At 38.2% G+C, this 21828-nt stretch overlaps 1 pseudogene across 1 annotated transcript in view; it reads left to right on the top strand.

Moving 5' to 3' along the window:
- The window catches only part of LOC308626231 (transmembrane protein 41B-like), a 99016-nt pseudogene extending 92114 nt beyond the window's left edge, over positions 1 to 6902 (top strand). Inside the window, exon 3 of the transcript in view lies at positions 6007 to 6902. The product of the transcript in view is annotated as a transmembrane protein 41B-like (transcript). The remainder of the gene's footprint in view (positions 1 to 6006) is intronic.
- Positions 6903 to 21828: the final 14926 nt, after the last annotated feature.

Here is a 21828-nt window from a genome sequence, read left to right as displayed (position 1 = left end):
TACTAGTAAGTAAAGGAGGACTGAAAGAAAAATAACTGTCCATTTCTATATTATCACTTCTAGCATAAGGACTTAGCTAGCAGAGGGCCAATAGAGGTTTCCATAGACATTTGTATTTCTTAGAATGCCATTGCCTTTTTTTTTTTTTTGGCCACACCACGTGGCTTGTGGGATCTTGCTTCCCCAACCAGGGATCAAACCCAGCCCCCTGCAGTGGAAGCACAGAGTCCTAGCCACTGAACCGCCAGGGAATTCCCAACCATTACCTTCCTTCGGCATTCAAAGCAAATTCTAGTTCAAAAAAGGTGTGTTATCAGGACTTCCCTGGTGGTCCAGTGGTAAAGAATCTGCCTTCCAATGCAGGGGACAGAGGTTCAATTCCTGGTGGGGGAACTGAGATCCCACATGCCACGGGGCAACTAAGCCCGTGCACCACAACTACTGAGCCCGCGTGCCTCAACTAGAGAGCCTGCATGCGGCAAACAACAGAGCCCACCCACTCTGGAGCCCGCATGCCACAACTAGAGAGAGAAAACCCACACGCCACAACTAGAGAGAAGCCCACGCGCCACAACGAAGAGCCCACGTGCAACAACAAAAAGATCCCGCATGCCGCAACGAAGACCCAACGCAGCCAAAAAAATTTTTTTTAAAAAAGTGTGTTCTCAGGGCTGTCGTCACCCCAACTTAGTCATAGACATAAAACTTACTTTATGTTTGTTTGAGTCTCACTAAACTACCATGCATCATGCATTTGCTGGAATTCTGTGCTCAGAGAGCATTGTGAGCAGTTTATGTGAGTGGAGTGGTAAGAAAAGGTGGACAACATATTAAATTTACCTCTTCTGCTCATACACACGCTCCATTGCCCCAGACTTCACTTATATAACATAAGCTCAAAGATAAAATTATTAATAATTTCAAGACAGGGACAGTAGAGCATTAAACCAAACATGGGTCCTTCTGAGCACAGAGCCTGGTGTGACTGCACAGGACATAAAACTAGCCCTGCTTATGAGATTTCTTAGGACAGAAAAGCTTCACTTTTCTTTAATGAGAGGGAACAACAAGAACTTTGTTTATTGAGTATTTACTTTGAGCACTAGGTTAAATCCTTCACATATGCTAACTCATCTAATTATCAAACAACACTTTGGGGTAGGTTTTTTTTAAAAATTTTATTGAAATATAGTTGCTTTACAATGTTGTGTTAGTTTCTGCTGTACAGCAAAGTGCATCAGTTATATGTATACATACAGCCCCTCTTTTTTAAGATTTCCTTCCCATTTAGGTCACCACAGAGGACTGAGTAGAGTTTCCTGTGCTATACACTAGGTTCTCATTAGTTATCTATTTTATACATAGTAGTGTATACATGTCAATCTCAATCTCCGAGTAGGTATTTTTATCCCCATTTGCAAAAGGAGAAATTGGGAGTTTTAGAAGCTAAGTGATTTGCCCAATATCTCTCAACTAAAAGGTGGTGGAATAGGGATTTTAACTCTGGTTTGATTGAACCCAAGGCCTGTTACATCCCACTACCTCCTTAAGAGCATTTACTTCACATCTTTTAATGATAAAATATTTTTAAATTGCTACTTTCATATATATCACATATAATAAACGTATATATGCTAACATCCCAATAAGAACAAGTATGAATTAATAAAATAGCACAATTCACATGCTATTAAAAAAGAAATCTCATCTAGGCTTCTAGTTTAAAATGACAGACTAAGCATACACATTTACCTTCTTCCCCTGCTGAAGTTTCATTAAAATGATAATAATGCTTTCTTTAATAGATATAAACTTCAAAGAACAGAGAATGGAAGCTGTTGCTAAATAAGCAATCCCAAAATCAAGAGAAACAATTCATAAAGAAAAACATGCAGTGTAAATCCATTTATAAAGTTAAAAAACAGGCAAAGCTAAATAATCAGTGTTTAGGAAATACATCCATAGATGATAAAATTATTTTCACAAGAAAAGGAATGATTAACACAACCTTCAGTGTAGGAACTACCTCTGGAAGGAGGGGAATATGATTAAAGAAGAGAACACAGGGGCTTCTATAGTGCGCTGTTTCCTTTCTTACCTGGAGTGACAGGTACATGGGGATTCATTTTGTTATATATTTAAAATACATAATAATACTCTTGAATGTATAATGTATTTCCCCCCAAAATACTAACTTTTTAAAAAGATACTGCATTCATAAATAACTATAAGACAGTATGTACAAGACAGTATCAGATAACAAGAAAACTTTTGAAAATTAAAATTTGATTGCCAAATAAAAATTCAATAGAAAAGTTAGACAATAAATCTAAAGAACTCTCCCCGATTGCAATACAAGGAGACTGAAACATGGGAGAAAAGGTGAGAGATTCGAAAGATTTATTTCAAGACATTTTACATTCAAATAAGAATTCCAGAAAGAGAAAAAAAATGAGGGAGAAATTATCACAGAAGCACTAATTGATAATTTCCTTGAAGATTAAGTCAGTCTTTAGACCAAAAGGACTCATTCTGCACCCAGGATTAGATATGTCCTGGTAAAATGCCATACCTCTGAGTATAAAGAAATGATCCAAAAAGCTACCCAGGAGAAAAGACAAGGGAGTGAAAATCAAAGATATTAGCCATCTCATCAGAACACAGGATGTGGAAAGGCAATAGAGGAAGGCCTTCAAAATTCCCATGGAAAATGATTTTTATCCCAGACTTCTATAGCCAACATAATAATCATTCATGAGGTCAGAGTAAAGACGTTTTCAAACATGCGAGGACTCGGAAGTTTACCTTAAATGCAATCTTTCTTAGGCATGAAAATGTATTTTAAGAAAATAGGAAAGTATACCATCAAAACAAAGAAAGAAGGTCATGCCCCCTCCCCCAAAATAGTCATTCCCAACTCAAGAGAGCAGTGAAGCGAAGTGATGGCCACACTCTACCTGTCCTAGAGAGTCCTCGTAGAGATGGGAGCCAGGAGACAGAGGGTTGGGATGGAAAGACTCAGGGAAAATTTGAGAATATATAGAATAAATAACATGGATGGGAGTTAGGAAAAACTTGAGGATAAAACAAAGGCACTTGGTGAAGTGTAAAAAGGAAAATCTATTTAACGTGATGCAAAGAACATTCTCCATTGAGTGGCAGAGTAGTAATAACCTGTATCCCACAGACAAGGACATGTAATACTGGCTGTTACTCGTCTCTACAGTGAACGAAAATGCATGTGCGCCTGTGTTGGCTCTGGCCCTCCGGGAAACAGTGGTCAAGGCAGAGTTAGAAGGGCAAGAGATGTTTTGGGTGGAGAAGCCTGTGAAAGACAAAGGGGAGAGGGTGTAGGAGTAGGCACGAAAAGCTTTCAGTGCTCAGTATAGGTCTGATGCCTGTGAAAGGAAAGAAAAAAAGAAGGAGGCTTGGATAGGAAGAGCGCAGACTATGGTACCACTCAAAAAACTCTTAGCCAGCCCCACAGGAAGTTACAAAGCAAAAATTGCCCTATGCATGAGTTTCCTGTTGGGCAGCAATGGCCGGCACCTAGAACCCCACCGTGCTCAGTCACTGGCTGGAGTCACCCAGAGAGTGAGGGAGAGCGTGTCCTCTCCTCCAAGACTTTGGTGGATCTCAAAGGTGCTGCTGTTGACTGCACCTCTTGCTTGAGAAACTCTCTTAAAAGGAGACCTGAGTGGCCTCGTATACTTCTTCCAATATATGCAACACACTCACCTAGACCTCAAAGGACACCACCTCAAGGCTGTGTCCAATTACTGCATCAGCTCAAAATCCTGGTTTTGTTGTTTGTTTGTTTGTTTTTCAGTGATATGTCCTCCTTTATATCAAGTCCAGATGTGGTCTAGTTATTTACCAAAAAACAAACAAACAAAAGCAGTGGTCTTACCCAATATACTCAGTGGTAGGGGAGGTACAGGATAATCACAATAAAAGCTACCCAATTATCAAATACCTTTGATGACATAAAATACACTTTACATGACAAACTTCATGAAGTTCACTCATATAGCTTATCTTCTAATTTACGTTTAAATAACACGGTCATGGTGTTAAGTGCCTCTTGGCATCATCAGTGATAACTGAGACTGGTCTTCCTAGTATCCTTGATTTCTTGCCCCTCCTCATGGGGGAAGTTATATTCTGCACTGAGCCTTAGGAGAGGAAACAAAGGCAGGTTCAGGGACTATGATAATGGATAAACTAGATTGAAAACATTACCCATAAGTAATTATGTACCTTAAAAATTATTTAATATGGGGCATATTTTCATGAGATAAAACTTTTATATGATATGTATACTTTAAAAAACAAATCTTAAATTTGAAAAAAAAAATGAGCCTATATTGTGCAAATTCCCAGAGCTCATAAGTGTCTCCATTAGCCAATCTAGAAGGCCTCAGTTCTGTCTGCTTGTCCATTTTTCTCGCAGGCCTCTGGTTTGGCCCTCCAGGGGTTTCTTTCTTGTCCGTTATCCTCCTTAGACACTTCTGAAGTGAGGCTGCATAGCTTTCACAACCTACTTCCCACCAATGCAGGTTTGCAGATTTGCAAGTTGCTTTAGAGGTTAAAAAAAAAAAAATCACAGGCTTTTGCAGGCCTGACATGTGGATCATTTGGTAATAACATTCCCTCAAAAACTCACTACAATTCTAGTCTTTTAGTTTTCAAGGGATGAACTCAGCCAAAGATTTCATCAAAAAATTGCTTCAAGACTTGAGGACTGACATTTTACTTACAACCTCTGTACCCTGCCTAGAGCAGTGGCAGCTACTGGAAGCCAGCTGAGACTTGGGGACAAGACAACACCCTTAATCTCATCTTCACAGCCAGACTGGTTCCCATAGTCTAACAGAGGTGCTTGAAAAGGTTTGTGGCCCTATTCCTATCTCCTGCTAAAACTGACAGTTTTATAATTGCTTGAATTTGTATTACAGAATCAGTTTACTTCTTCAGCCCTGTGAGGCCCCAGATTACCAGAACCCCAGTCATCGGAGATTGCCTCAGGCACCAAGTCCTTCATCAAAGTTGTATTTCCCTCCATTTCTACTTGCAAACCAGCTAGTTCTAGCCTGAGCTCTCCTCTTTGGTGCAGGGCCTTTTAATAAAAGAGGTCAGAAGCAGCCAACAGACATTTATTTTTTTCCCCACCATTTCCCCTGGAGTTATTGGCTCACTTGGCCCATAATCTGCCCATCCAAGTGTCAGAGGTACATTTGCCACTGTTTTGCCACACCATAAAAAATGTGACCTCCTTTTACATTCTGCAATGTCTGTATCCTTGAAACTATCAACTAAATGCACCTACTTAAGTTTCTGTTACATATAGTACTCTACTTTCACATACCAAATTTTATTAGTTAGGGTATAGGTTCAGCTGTATGAAACACAAACCTGAGCTAACATACCTTTAAAAAGATAGAAGGTAATTTCCCTCTCCCATAGAGCAGCAGCAGGATAGAAGGAGGGATACACAGTACAGCCCCTTCCCTTAAGGACATGTCTTTAGAAGTATCACATATCATTTTCCCTCACAACTTCCAGGCTGGAACATAATGACGTGGCCATGGTTCAGTGGAAAGAAAGCTGGGAAATGGATGGCCATGTGTCCAGCTAAAAAAAATCCCAGGGTTCTCCTGCTATAGAGACAGAGAGACTAGAAATCAGGGACAACCAGTCTCCTCTACTACTCTTCCCCAAGTCTTGCCCCCTATTCAACGGAGAATATTCAAACTAATTCTCCTAAGACAGAATTTCCCCTATAATTTTCCCAGTCAAGACTGATGATGAATAAAGTCAGTTCCTCTATGTCCTGACTTTCAAGGCTCCTTAATCACACTTCCTTCAAAGCCAAGCTCAAATCTCATCTCTTTCATAAAATCTCAGGTTGCTCCAACCTGATCTCTCCATTCTCTGCACTCTCAGTGAGACAGTTTAGCATTTGATTGTTCTCTACTTTTTCGTATGTGTGTTTTCTCTAAAAAGAATGATCCTGTGCTCATTACAAGAAAGTTCCATGATTTATCATCCAAATGTTGCTTCTTTATATTGGTGTCCATTTTCTTATCTGCAGCTTTTGTTATGTTTTTGGTATATAAAAATTTTCCTCAGCGTAGTGAAGAAGGAGTGAATATGAAGGTTCCCAGAGATATGGATGATGCCAAGGCTCTAGGAAAAATTTTATCCAAATATAAGGACACCTTTTATGTACAAGTACTTATAGCTTATTTTGCTACATATATTTTCTTGCAAACATTTGCTATTCCGGGCTCTGTATTTCTCAATATACTCTCAGGGTTTCTTTTATCCCTTTCCACTAGCCTTATTTCTTGTTTGTTTGTGTTCTGGACTTGGTGCCTCATTCTGCTATATGCTCTCCTATTTAGTTGGGAGGCTGGTTGTATATAAATACCTAACTGAGAAAGCAGTAAAATGGTCACAGTAGGTTGAACATCACAGAGAACATCTCATTAACTACATTATATTTTTGAGAATAACACCATTTCTGCCTAATTGGTTTATTCATGTCTCCTGTGATAAACGTGCCACTGAAAGTTCTTTTTACTGGCACTTTTCTAGGTGTTGCACCCCCCTCTTTTGTAGCAATTAAGGCAGGAACAACACTGTACCAGCTTACAACAGCAGGGGAAGCTGTTTCCTGGAACTCAGTATTTGTTCTAATGATTTTGGCTCTTCTTTCTATTCTGCCAGCGATCTTCCAAAAAAAACTAAAGCAGAAATTTGAGTGAATAATCCTCTGGGTTTTAGTTTTCCTGTCATCATCATCATTATCATCTCTCAGGATTGGCAGATTTATGTGTTAAAATCACTTCTTCAGTAAATGAAACAGGAATTTGTAAAATAAAATTTCCTATCAGGTGGTTAAAAAATAATGCATTTAAGTGGCAAAGGAAAGAAAGTAAAAATGGAAATTGGTATACCATGAAAAGTGCCATCAGTAGTTTTGATAGACATCTCCTAAATTACTATTCCAAGGCTATAGATAATAAATGTAGCAGCATAGTAGGAAATTCTTGACCCAACTGATTAGCTCAATATATTTCATGAACTGGCCAGAAATACTTACCCTTTACTTGATAATTTAATATTTTTCTCTCTATTCCATACTATAACTATAATAGAAAAAGCAAATACAAAATTCAAAAGCAAAGATACAGTATTGCTGTTCTAACTAATGTTGGCCTTCTTTCAGAGCATAAACTTAAAAACTAAAGCTCAAAAGAGATTTACATTTTCTTCCTTTTTACCTTTGAGGTAATAGACTTGTTTAGTAGAAGTTGCATCTTAGTGGACTACTGAATTTGGAAAAGATATCAAGTTATATCTATTTAGTGAATTTTATTTTTGTCTTCTTCTGTTCTAGATTATCATGGATTAGTCTGAAATTTAAAATTCTGACCTGTCTGTTTTCATCTGTTTCCTAGCTTTCAAAATATTTCCGCTGTGCATATACAGAATGGCAATTACAGGATAATTGTATCATATTGGTGTTGATAATTTATATTCAGATAATATTTTGTTACACAGTACCCCTTTACTATCTTAAAAGGGGATAAAAAAGCAAACATTCAAAGTATGCAGTTTTTAGATGTTAGATTAATTATATTCCTTTATATTTTGAAACAAAAGGAGTGTCAGTACAACATTTAAGTGGTTGAATATAGTTTATTTGTTCCAATGACTGTAAAATTTACCTCATTTATTTATTAGTCTGGTCATTAAAGCATGTATTATGTAATTATCCTTTTTATGCATGATATGTAAGAATACCTTGTTTCATTTCTGTTGATGGCTTTTTTGTTTGGGGCTGCTTTTGATTAGTGCAGTTTCCCTATTTAGGGTTTTTACTTTTTATATCTCAAAGTAAAATTAAATTCTCATATGGTAACTACTATATTTAAATAGTCCTGGAAAAACTAAACAGCTTTTTGCTGCTTGCTTAATGGTTGGTAATATCCTCGATTCCTTGATTCTAGGACATAAAGTACTCTGTCAGTTTTACCTTCACCCAACACTGTCATGTTGAAAAGTACTTTAGCTGTGGAAGAATCCTTGTATGTTTTTATTGTGAGAGGTATGATCATCCTCAAAGCCTGTTTCTACTACATGATGTGGACTGATTATTTTTTCTATCACAGTATTAGCAAATCGATTTATTGTAAATACAAAGAAAATATATTAATTAATATACTATTCTTATGTCACCTGGCCTTTTGTGTGAAATTATTTATTGTTATTTCCAGCCAGGTTTTCTTCCTTTCTTATTGACCAGAGACTGAGTGATAAAGCTTTTGTTATTTTTACAAACAAACTTAAAACACAGCCTTCTTGGACAAAGCTCACTAAATATTACTATATAAATGTAATTGAGTAAATTTTTATCAGACTTTTAAAAATAAGAGTTTGGACTCAGGAGCAGCCTCACTATTTATTCCATTATGTATATATTGTACTTACTCTATTCTCAGAGTATTTTCCCTATCCTTATCATTGATCCTCTCCCTTTGCTGATTATTTTTTCTGTTAGAAAACTGTAGCTGTCGCTTAAGGTGGAGAATACTTTCTTCTCCCAAGAGAATAGCCAGTCTTTCCACATTCATCATCATTCACTGTCAAGAAAGAACCTTCAGCAGGCTGTACCCTAAATGCATTTGGTGGCCTATATTCATGGATTCCCAGACTTGGCCTGATGCCAGATGTAGATTCAAGTTTCAGCCGCATCTTGAAGACAATTACATAGTAATAACCACCAGAAGGCAAATATGTGTAGCGGGGAGGCGAGCAGGCTAACTAGGAAGTTGACACACTGAGACTGTTCCCCTCTTAGTTAATGGCCTCTCTCTGGAGCTCTATTACTTTGAGTGTAATATTCCGAAGATACTTAATAAATGCAAATTAAAATGTAGGAAGAATAAATTGTACTGAAAAACTTTAAAAACAAACACGTATTTCTTCTCTTTCTTAATGTTATTGTAAAAAAAAATAAGGAATAAATAACTAGAAAATATAAATAGGGAAATAAAATTACCTATAATCCCTATAAGAATAGATTACACCTAATAATACTTTAGTGTATATCCTTCAATGAAAGATATGATTTCAAACACATTTCAATGAGAATTACATGCACAGGGTTCGAATTGTCAGAAACTATTAAGAGTATTGTCTGAAACAGCTTTAATGATCTTTCTTGTTAGTATCTAACAGGACTTCCTCAAGCCTGCTAACATTCCTACTGCTCTTACCAAGGCATATATTTAAGCTGATTTTATGCTTCCCAGGTTTATGATAACAAATGCTTGGCTTTCAGAGGTATAGTGACATATATCATCTACAGTCATAAAACAAAGCATATAGTATTTTTATGTGTTTCATTTTTCTACCCTATGGGTTACAAGCATCAATATATAAATTTTCAAGAAAAAAAGGATATCTACACTATAAACATATATTTATATGTTTCAATATATTTTATGGTCTTTACAATTCTTGCTAAGAAATAATAAGATATATTCTCTTGACTTTCAAATAAAATATCCCCAAAATACATTTTCCCTTTAGAACATTAATCGTTAAGTCATATCTATCCCTTCTTATCTACATCACAGAGCTATGATGAAAATAAATGGAGAAATAAATTTGAAAAAATTTTGAGCTCTTGGAAGGAATAGTATCATGTAAAGGTGAAATACTATTTTATTTACAAATTCAAGATTATTTTGAAGTAGAAGTTACCCTACCATTGCACTGTATATAGACAGATATTTCTCAGAATCATTACTGTCCATATCAATAAAAGTCAAACCACCAATTGCTTCACTTTTCTCTGTATGGAATTCTCAGATCCAAAGTATTTCATTGAAATGATCTTTTCCCTAGATTGAAAAATAGTGCATCCCACTGAGAATGAATGATCACCCACTTTTTTCAAAGGGGGAAATTATAGACATGAAGATTACTCATGAAACACTCAGGGGCTTCCCTGGTGGCGCAGTGGTTGAGAGTCCGCCTGCCGATGCAGGGGACACGGGTTTGTGCCCCGGTCCGGGAAGATCCCACATGCCGCGGAGCGGCTAGGCTCGTGAGCCATGGCCGCTGAGCCTGTGCGTCTGGAGCCTGTGCTCAGCAGCGGGAGAAGCCACAACAGTGAGAGGCCCGCGTACCACAAAAAAAAAAAATAAAGAAAAACTCAGAAAGGAATTCACTCATAATGGGCAAAAGAATTGCAAAATGAATACTAGGTGTAGCATAATATCAAGAAGAGGTACTATCCTGATAAATAGCTCCATTCCTTTATTTTTGACTTATCAAACTATTTTTTTACCCTTTTTTTTTATTAGTTTCTTCTTTATAACAAAGTGAATCGGTCATACATATACATCTGTTCCCACATCCCTTCCCTCTTGCGTCTCCCTCCCTCCCACCCTCCCTATCCCACCCCTCCAGGCGGTCACAAAGCACCGAGCTGATCTCCCTGTACTATGCGGCTGCTTCCCACTATCTATCTACCTTACGTTTGGTTTGACTTATCAAACTATTATTGCTAACTTAATGTTTTCCATATTGGCATTTGGCAGTATTAGAAACCCAGAGAAAGAACCAATCCCTCGGCAATATATGAATAATTATTAAATCCAGGTGATAAGTACATGGATGTTTGTTTAATCACTCACATTTCTGTAGTTTTTTAAATTGTCATAATAAAAAGCTGCTTTATCCTAAGGTTTCAATCACTTCCATTTTACCAGCCAATAGCTCCTTCTTGGCCAGAATTAGGCCCAGCAAAGCAATTCACTTTATCACTTTTATACCTTTAAAAATGAATTGTCTAAGTAGTGTCTGATTTTAACTAAATAAGCCAACTAATAGATGTCCAGATAAGGAAAAGATCTGCCTTCATTACCTCTTGCCTCTGTGCAATTTCTGTGATCTATTTCAAGAATACATCATACACGTTCATTTGTCCAAGCAGTCTCTGCTACTTTCCAACAGTATCATTTATGTCCAAATCCCAAAAGGATTTCCTGGGTACTTCTGCTGGTAGGTTCATAGATTTTTCTACAAGAATATATCATTTTCAAAGGTTTCATATTTCTTCTTGCCTTATAATAAGACTTTTTCTTTTGAGAGTCATATTGAAGAAAAAGACTGGCAAAATAGAGGTTTTATCAAGTGAGTTCAGTTGGCCACTTACAGAGTACGCTACCCCCCAGATTAAACTTGAAAATAATTTTAAGTGACAGCTAATATTTGTTGAGCCCTGTTTTCCTAGCGCTGGGCTAAGCACTTTAGTTGCATCTTTGCATTTAATTCTCATAATAATAATGACATCATGTTTACTATACCTGGAGAGAAAATCCACCTGTTTCTCAGAGAACTGGCATTTGAGATATTACTGTGTTCTTGCAAAATTTAGAAATTTACAGTGGTGTCAGCCTTAGTCACCAGGTCTTACCTGAGGTAACTTTCTTGCACATTCAAAACCTCTTCATTTCCATTTCCCCTTTGAGCCCTGTGTTTACTACACTCTTGTGACCAGGAGCCTTGAGTCCGGTGCTATAGCCTCTGCCTCAGGGTATGAAACTAGGTAGGCCTATGGAATCTATCTCCCCACACTTGTTTAGGCTGTAGAATCACCCTCCACAGATTTCTACTGTTTATCTTATCCACTGTGTTCCTCCAACAAATCCTTTTACTAACACCCTCCTCCCTGGGCTTCAGCCATCTACCTTCTATATACATAGTAAGTGAACAGAGACTTCAGTCTCACAAGGATTTCTTCATGGGGTTTTATTGTTTTTAGTTCCTTGAATTCATTTTTACCTCTTGATTTTGTAGTTTCTCCAAGGTTGATTTGGGGGAGGGAGCCAACCACCCTGGCTCATTCATCAGCTTCTTAAGAACCAGAAACGTTTATGTTACTTATTTCTTTATTACTTAATCCCACACTTATGGATGAAGCTACAATTTGTGTTAAATTCTAAAGTAATGATCAGGGCTTATGTAACTAACAAACCCAGAGTCAACTGAGGCCATGTGATAGGAAGAACATCCCCTACAAGACTGTCAACAAGGCACACACAACACAAGCAGTCAGTCTCTCCGCATGATCCTCCTTTGGCCCAGAATGACTTGAAAACAACATAAAGAGGAACAGGTTTGAAGTCACCTCTCTTCTCCACCTACCTCAGGCTGCTAGAAATACACATATCAGTGCTCTAAGCCACTCGTGAAACTTAGTTGTAGTTTTAAGTCCTGACCTGTAGACTTTTACAGAAGAAGCATCACATAATTGTTCTAGGCCTTAATATCTAGGCCTTAATATCTAACCTCCTCCTTTGCATCAGCTGCACCTACTTCCTAAACTTTCTGGGGCCTGCTGTGATCTGACAAGGCTCCACTTGGCCCAAACACACTGCTAAAACCACAGCCTCTATAGTTCAAAATTAAGCCGCAACAGCTATACACCACGAGGCCTGAGACTCTATTACTTTCGGTCAGAGGTTAATGGGCCACCTCCCTCCACCTCATGGCCACCATTCCACCTTCACCCCTTCCCCCGGCCACCCACTGCCATCACATTGCTGAGGTCTGCATGGCACATGCCCCTTTCCTCTCACAGACCTCCGGCAACCACTGATCTTTCTACTGTCTCCATAGCTTGTTTTTTTCCAGAATGTCACATAGTCGTAATCACAGAATACATAGCCTATTCAGATTGACTTCTTTCACTTAGCAATATGAATTTACATTTCCTCTATGTCTTTTCATGGGTGACAGCTCATTTCTTTGTATTGCTAAATAATATTCCATTGTATGGATGTACCACAGTTCATTCATCCATTAATCTGTTGGAGTCTATTTTGGTTGCTTTCAGTTTTTGGCAGCTCTAAAGAAAGCTACTGTAAACATGCATGTGCAGGCTTGAGGGTAAATACTTAGAAGCACAATTGCTGGATCATATGGTAGGCCTATATTTAGCTTTGTAAAGAACTGCCAAACTGTCTTCCAAAGAGGCTGTACATTTTGCATTCTCACCAGCAATGAATGCGTTTCTCTGTTGCTCCATATCCTTGCCAGTATTTGGTGTTGTCAGTGTTTTGGATTTTATCCAGGAATCTATTTTTAAAAATTAGAACAAATGAATTTAACAAGATTGTTGGATTCAAGGTCAGTATACAACAATAAATTGCATTTATATGTACTAGCAGCAAACAATTAGAAAATATTTTAAAATACTATTGACAATAGCTTTAAAATACTTAAGAATAAATTTAATAACAGATGTGTGAAACCTCTACACTGAAAACTAAAAACCATTTCCTGAGAATATTTAAGAAAAACCCCAAATAAATGGAGATATATGTTTATATGTTTATAGCATAGCAACATTCTTAACAAATGAATACTTCCCTAAATTGATATGCATATCAAATTCAGGCCCAATCAAAATCCCAGGGGGACTTTTTTAAGAAATTAACAAACTCATTCTGAAATTCATATGTAAATTCAAAGAACCTAGAATAGCCTAAACAGTTTCTAAAAAAACAAAGTTATGAGATTTACATTCCCAGATTTCAAGGTTTACTGTAGAGTTATAGTAGTCATTACACTGTGATCTTGACCTAAGGGTAAACAAGCAAATCAATGGAACAGAATAGAGTTCAGCCATAAACCCATGTGGATATAGTCAATTAATTCCAACAAAGATACTAAAGCGGGACTTCCCTGGTGGCCCAGTGGTTAAGGCTCCACGCTTGCACTGCAAGAGGCACGGGTTCAATCCCTGGTCGGGGAACTAAGATTCCTCATGCCACGTGGCGCAGCTAAAACAGACAAACCAAAAAAACCCAAACAAACAAAGATACTAAAGCAATCCAATGAAGAAAGAAAGGTCATTTTAACAAATGGGATTGGAACAACTGAAAATCCATTAAAAAAAAAAAAACTCTGACCACTAGCTTATACCATGCTGAAAAAAGGCAGGATAATATCTTCATGACTTTGAAACAAAGATTCTTAGACCAGACCAAAAACATCACTGGCCAATAAACTTTACTTCACCAAGATAAAAAAAATTGTTGTTATCTAAAAACTTCATTATGAAAATGGAAAGACAATCAGACTGGGGGGAAAAAAATGTTTCCAAAACATATCTGACTAAGGACTGGTATTAAGAATATATAAAGGGTTCTACATCAATCAGGGCTTAATCTAAGAAACAGAGCCCCTAGGAGATGTGTATGTGTATGTGCGTGTGCATGTGTTTATGTGTATAGAGAGAGAGAAAGAGAGAAAGATTTTATTATATGAATTTGATTGACCTCACGAAATTATGGGAGACTGTCTCTATGAAGCTGTTGCCTCTTCACATGATTCTAGAACCTGAGATCGGTAGATAAAGCAGTTTGAAAGTCAGATGTGAAATAAGAGAAGCAAGGACAAATGAACCCGCAAGGCTGGCTTAGAACCCCAAGGATAGACTGGAACTCTTGTCAGTCTCTTACCACCTTCAAGCTTCCCACTTCAGTGACTGGAGAGATATATCAGTTTGTTAGAGCTGCCAGAACAAAGTACTAAAAACTGGATGGCTTAAAGAAATTTATTGTCTTAGTTCTAGAGGCTAGAAAGTCAAAGGTTAAGAGAGAAAATGTCCCATGCCTTTAGCTTCCTAGCTTCCTAGCTTCTGCTGGTTTGTTGGCAATCTTTGGTGTTCCTTGGCTTCTGCTAAACTAGTCTAATCTCTTCCTTCATGTTCACATGGTAATAGCAAATGTTGATGGGATGAGCTTTTAGGTCTGTTTCATCTTGAAACACATGAAAATGCTTTATCCAGCCAATATCTTAAATTACATAATTGCAGTAATTCATAATGTTAATATACTTTTATATCTTATTCCTTTAACTACCAAGTAAAGAGAGTACAGCAATGCAGTAGGCAGAATAATGCTCTCCCAAAGCATCCACCTTAATCCCGAGAACCTGTGAATATGTCCATTTACATGGCAAAGGGGAATTAAGATTGCAGAGTGAAGTAAAGTTACTAATTAGCTGATGTAAAAATAGAAAGATTATCCTGGATTACCCATCCAATTGGACCCAGCGTAATCACAAGGGTCCTTAAAAGGGAAAGAGGGAAGCAAAAGAATGAGGGTCAGAAAAAGAGATATCATTGTTCTCATTTTACAGATAATAAAACAGGAAGTCAAGCATTCAGGCTGTCACTAGCTGGTGACAGAGCCCAGACTGGACCTAGTGTCTTATGGCTCCATGCCAGGGTTCCTTCCACAGTGCCAGCCAGCCTTCTCTCTGTGTGAGCAGATTAATGTCAACATGAGACCCAAAGAAATTAGAAGTAGTGAGACTCAGATTTGTAACAAGTTGTGGCTTTCTGATAAGGAAGTCATACACATTTTCACTCTCAAAACTCCAAGGATTTGAATTGAAAAAATATAACAACAGTATTTTAATTAATCTTGCTTTGTCCAAAGATATGTCAGCTACATACCCTACAGACTAAAACCAAAATTTTCAATTTAAAATATTTAACCTAATACCTAGAAGACACTAGAGCCAACCACACATATCAAAAACTTTAAACAATTCTAAATCAATTTATTTTAATGAGCCTCCCCTAACTTAATACCAGGAGTCCCAGTTTGTAAGAAATCAAATAAACGACGACTCTGACCTTCTGCAAGAATTGAAAAATGGTTTAGAGAACTAAATTGCTCTATTTGGACAGTTAGTCAATTGTCAAAGTTAATATAGCTCTTAGAGAAACTGTTTTAACCCATTAAACTATGAAGCAATCTAGGATGTCCCCTAGGTCTTCTTCTTATTCTCGACAGATTAAATAAATAATTCAGAAGTACATTAATATACGGGAGAGCATAGCAGCTCTACATTTCCCAATGGGGCACTGCTCACATGAAAGACATGTGAGTAGTGACCCCTGGAATTGAGCATTACAGTGTCCCTGACAGTTCAAGGATAAACGAGATTTTCAGGACTGTATACTGGTCTGCCTGTCGTACTCATAAACTCTATCCTTGTCCACAGATGGGAAAGGTAGTCAGTTAAGCACTGCGACTTCTGGAAGGAAGACAGGCAGTTCAGAAGGCATGAAATTCTACCTCAGATATATTCCTTTGAATTGAGGCTTTTTTTTAACCCCAAATACCTTTTTATTACTTTTATTATTATTAACACTTACACAAACACTACCCATTTATGGTAGAACAATTTTAAAACACAAAGGAAAAAAATCCATAATTCTATCACTTAAAGAGGCCTCTTCCGGCCTTCTTTAGATAGTATACACCATCACCCACACTGGATCTCTCTCCCTTAGTAGGTGTGGCTTCTGTAGTCGCTGAGGTGATGAAGACTAGGAGATGCTAAAGAGGCCTCAGAAGGCCGACAGTGACACCACCAGCCAATCTCAAGGGATGTGGCTTTTGACCATGACATACATGTATCTCAAGAAACCACCTCCCACAGAATAATATTTCCCAATCTTCCCAAGTCTTGTCCATACCACCTCCACCCCTATAACTCTGTATTTTATATTATATGACAGGGGTGGGATCTTTATCAGAAGAAATGAAAGAATTCAGGAAACTTCATCCCCAATTTGAAGATGCCTGTGTTTGACCATCACCTCTATCTTCTTGTGAGCTCTTGGTATCCAGCGATGTTTAGCATCTTCCCCAAAACACCAAAGCCAGGCTTTAATGATAACTCAATGCCAAGGAGATATATGGGATTCTACCCCATGAGCAGGACCAGTACAATGGATATAAACAAATATTAAATAAAGACCACATATTGAGTTGGAGAAGATGAAAAGCTTTCTTAACAATAAGAAAAGGTAGGGTTTCACTGGGTGATCTAGTGATAAAAGGGATTGACATCACTTAATACTGGATAACAGGGAGCTTAAAAAATATTTAAACCTGAAAAACTCATGAAGAAATGGAGGAAGACAGCAAAATCTCTCCAATCCCAGCTGATTATTCTTTCTTTTAAACATTGTAAAATATATTTTGTTACAAGCACAAGAATTAAAACACATTATGACTATTTTTCCATGTTAATAAATATAATTCTCAAACATGAGCATAAGTAGTCTAATCCATGGATATGCTACAATTTATTCAGCCAGTCCCAACTGTTGGATATTTAAAGCTTTCACAGTTTTTGCAGAACCGCAATAAACAGACCTGTATGTAAGTCTTAAAACATCCTCATTATTTTATGAATTTCTGAGCTAAGGAGTATGTGCACATTGTAAGGGCTTCATTACATATTGCGTATATAATTACATATAATACATTCCATATTGACCTCCCAAAGTCAGCACACTCGTGACAGCCTTGCATTAGAGTACTTGCCTCCCCACAGCTTTCCCATAATTAGCTATTATCCTAACTCTGAATTTTTAACTAATTTGATAAGTATATATATATCCCCTTATTTTGTTCACTGATCAGAGTTTGCCAACCTCCGGTTTAAGGGATTCAGATATAGCACTTGCAGAAAAGAAACTACTAGGCTGAGGAGATGCAAGCAAGGAGGCAATGAAGAACTAAGGACTTTGAAGAGGGTAGACCTACCACATCACAGGGGAGGAAACCTGCCAGAGGATCTGGTCTGTACAAATGTCCCAGGCAGGTAAGGAGGTAGATACCTGAGGATGTGGCCAGAGTTGCCACAGAAACAGCCATTAGGTGGGAGGCAGGAGCCAGTCCACGAGGGCCCCTGAGGTCAGTCCCACGGGCCATCTACAGGCTGACCCACTGAGTTCCATGATTAATACAATGGATTGAGTACTGGAGCCTAGAAAGGGAGGGTCTTTTTGTCACCACCACTTCAATAGGGTCCTTCCAGCATCCTGTACTGACATATTAGCATCAAGGCAGCTGTCAAAGGAGAAATGTTTATAGGGTTCAACCACAGTTCCACAAAGCAGGGCACAGAATGGTGGATTGGGCCTAAGAGACAATGTATTTAAAACTGGTATATAGCTATAATATTTCTGAGTGATCCAACTTGATTCGAAGGTAAACCTTAAAAAATACAAAGGAAAAAGAAAACTTAGCATGTCCTTTTACTCTAAATATTAATAGTCTTGGCAAGACTTTTGATAGACTATTAGTTTAACTGGTAAGTGCCCAAATTAGCAACTGTGGTAAACTGATTGTATAAATGGTTTCAATTCTTCACTCTCTCTTTATCCACATCTTTTGCCATGTGCCTTTACAGTTTTGCTCCCTAAAAAGGAAGAATGAATTTCCTTACCATTTGAATCTAGGCTGGTCTTGCAACTTGCTTGAGCCAACGGGATGTTAACAGACGTGACACAAGCAGAAGCGTGAAAAAGTACTTTTATGACTCTGCCCGCCTCTTGTCCACTGCCATTGTCGTGAAAAAATATCCAGGTTAGTCTACTAGAGGACAGTAGACACATGGAATCAAGCCAAGTTAGCTGCTGGGATAAGAATATCCATACCGACCAGCAGTCTGCCGATGCCCCGTCACGGGAGCAAGACTAACCAAGAACGGCAGAGTTGACTAATGGCCCTGTGTAGCTTGCCACAGACACATGAGCAAGCCCTGCGAAGCCCAGCCCAGGCCAGGGAAATCACAGATTTGTGCATTAAATAAATGCTTATTGTTGCAAAATACTGGGGTGTTTTTGGTTGCTGGTTATATAACATTATAGTGATAACAGGTAACTGATATCCTGCCTTTCTATATGTTAACAGAAAAGATCAACATGATTTGTACATCCCACAGGTGTATGGATAATTGATGCTTCACTACAAAATTTGAGGTCATTCCCTGTTTTCCCACATTAAAAACATCCAACCTCTGCTTTGAAGTATTGAGTAGGTGTATTGTAAGGCAGGGTGAAAGCTTTTCCCAGGAACCATCTTTGGAGTTGCTAAGCATGAGAGTGAGCAAACTGCTACAGGCTCTGTTGAGGCATAAAAGAACCCAGAATCTGTAGCTAAAGGAGGATTTCCTTTCATCTTTAATCCCTGCAGTTTACAACCCCCTAGCATATGCATACAGACACCCAAACTCACCTTCTCAATCTGAAAAGGACCTAACATAAAACCCATGTAAAACAGTGAATATGAAAACATTTTTTCTTCACTCCATTCCTACTAGGCCATTTCACGGATCCCCCTCAACATGGGACCTCCTTCCCCATGTACTCAAGATCCCCAGGCCATGCCCTGGCAGCCTCCTGTGGCCTCCCACCCTTTCTCTCTCTCCCACTCCTAGTTTCTCTCCATCTTACCATATATAAAACCTGCTCTCAGCTGTAAGCATCTACAAAACTCATACCCATGGAGATTATAGTGACTGATACCTTAGGGGCAACGGTATCTTACCAGGGAGAGGATATAAGTGCACAAGATAGAATGATGGGCATCATTAGTGAAACAGGGAGAAAGGTGAGTAACATCTGGAGGATTAGAACACCTCCCTGGCATCCTGGGCAAGCACAGCCAGAGGAAGGGCTGGCTTCATGGGCATGAGACCTACTCAGTCACACAGAGCCCTGCACTTAGAAGAACACCAGACTTGGTGTCATGCTCTGCTGTAACTCTTCCAAAGGGCTCTGCATTTTTATTTTGCACAAGGCCCCACACATTAGGTAGCTACATCCATCCAGAGGTAACAGGTAGGTCTGCCCCTCATCAGACGTGCTCCATCTTGTACAAAACAACAGGTTTTATGTATGGAAATCATTTTACGTACAGTCTTCTGGGTGCTATTGATTTAATAAGCTACCAAAGTCTAATCCTCTGGTATTTTAAAACTCATTTTTTCTGCTTCTCCATAATCATCCATATAACAGCATGTACACTCTTAAAAAAAGAGCTGAAATAGAATACTGCTAAAAGTCTGAAAATGATCTCTGAAGGACTGTTTTGATCTCCCCCAAAACAGAAGACATTTACCATAATACTCCAGCACCATGTTAAGTGTACAGCTGGGACTGCTGTATAAATCCTTGTCTTTTTTGCTTTAGTTTCACATTCTGTTCTGTGGCAGAGAAAATGAGGTCTAAAATGCAATTTTTCCCTAGAGGTAATTATGTACTATTTATTAGACCTACATTGTGTGTTAGGTATCTAAAAGAACACATAAAAATGACCTCATTCTAAAATAGCCTTTTAAAATTACAGGCACACCTCAGAGATATTGCACATTTGGTTCCAGACCACTGTAATAAAGTGAGTCACATAAATTTTTTGGCTTCCCAGTGCATGTAAAAGTTATGTTTACACCACACGATAGTCTATTGAGTGTGCAATAGCATTATGTCTGAAAAAACAATGTACATACCTTAATTTAAAAATACTTTATTGCTAAAAAATGTGAAGCATCATCTGAGCCCTCGGTGAGCGGAAATCTTTTTTGTGGTGGACGGTCTTGCCCTGATGTTGATGGCTGCTGATTAAGCACGGTGGTGGTCACCAAAGTGGAATGGCTGCAGCATTTGCCACATCGATGGACTCTTTCTTTCGAGAACAATTTCTCTGTAGCATGCAATGCTGCTTGACAGCATTTTACCCACAGTAGAACTTCTTTCAAAATTGGAGTCAATTCTCTCAAACCCTGACACTGCTTTATTAACTAAGTTTATATAATATTCTAAATCCTTTTTTGTCATTTCAACAATCTTCACAGCATCTTCACCAGGAACAGATTCTGTCTCAAGAGACCACTTTCTTTGCTCACCCATAAGAAGCAGCTCCTCATCCATTCAAGTTTTATCATGAGACTGCAGAAATTCAGTCACATCCTCAGGCTCCACTTTTAATACTAGTTCTCTTGCTGTTTCCACCACATCTGCAGTTACTTCCTCCACTGAAGGCTGAAACTCTCAAAGTCATCCATGAGGGTTGAAATCAACTTCTTTCAAATGCCTTTTAAAGTTGGTATTTTGACCCCTTCCCATGAATCATGAATATTCTTAATGGCATGTAGAATGGTGAATACTTTCCAGAAAGTTTTCAACTTACTTTGCCTGGATCCATCAGAGGAATCACTATCTATGACAGCTATAGCATCAAAAAATGTATTTCTTAAATGATAAGACTTGAAAGTCAGAATTACACCCTGACGCATGGGCTATTAGCAGGCAGGAAAACAACATTAATCTCATTGTACATCTCCTTCAGCGTTCTTGGGTGAACAGGTGCATTGTCAAAGAGCAGTAATATTTTGAAAGGAATATTTTTTTTCTGAGCAGCAGGTCTCAACATCAGGCTTAAAGTATTCAGTAAACTATGTTGCAAGCAGGTGTACTATCATCCAGGCTTTGTTGTTCCACTTATAGAGCACAGGTAGAGTAGATTTAGCATAATTCTTAAGGACCCTAGGATTTGTGGAATGGTAGATGAGCACTGACTCCAACTTAAAGTCACCAGCTTCATTAGCCCTTAACAACTAATTAAACTTAATAGCATGTGCACAGCAAAGGAAACCATAAACAAAACGAAAAGACAGCGTACAGAACTGGAGAAAATATTTGCAAAAGATGTGACCAACAAGGGATTAATTTCCAAAATATACAAACAGCTCACATAGCTCAATATCAAAAAAACAAACAATGCAATCAAAAAAGGGCAGAAGACCTAAACAGACATTTCTCCAAAGGAGACATCCATATGGTCAACAGGCACATGAAAAGATGCTCGACATCATTAATTATTAGAGAAATGCAAATCAAAACTACAATGAGGTGTATCACTTCATGCC

Source organism: Mesoplodon bidens (assembly GCF_964165515.1).
Source record: "Mesoplodon bidens genome assembly, chromosome: 12".
NCBI lineage: Eukaryota > Metazoa > Chordata > Mammalia > Artiodactyla > Ziphiidae > Mesoplodon > Mesoplodon bidens.
The sequence above is the reverse complement of the archived record's forward strand: the minus strand, read 5'-3'. Positions and strand labels throughout refer to the sequence as shown.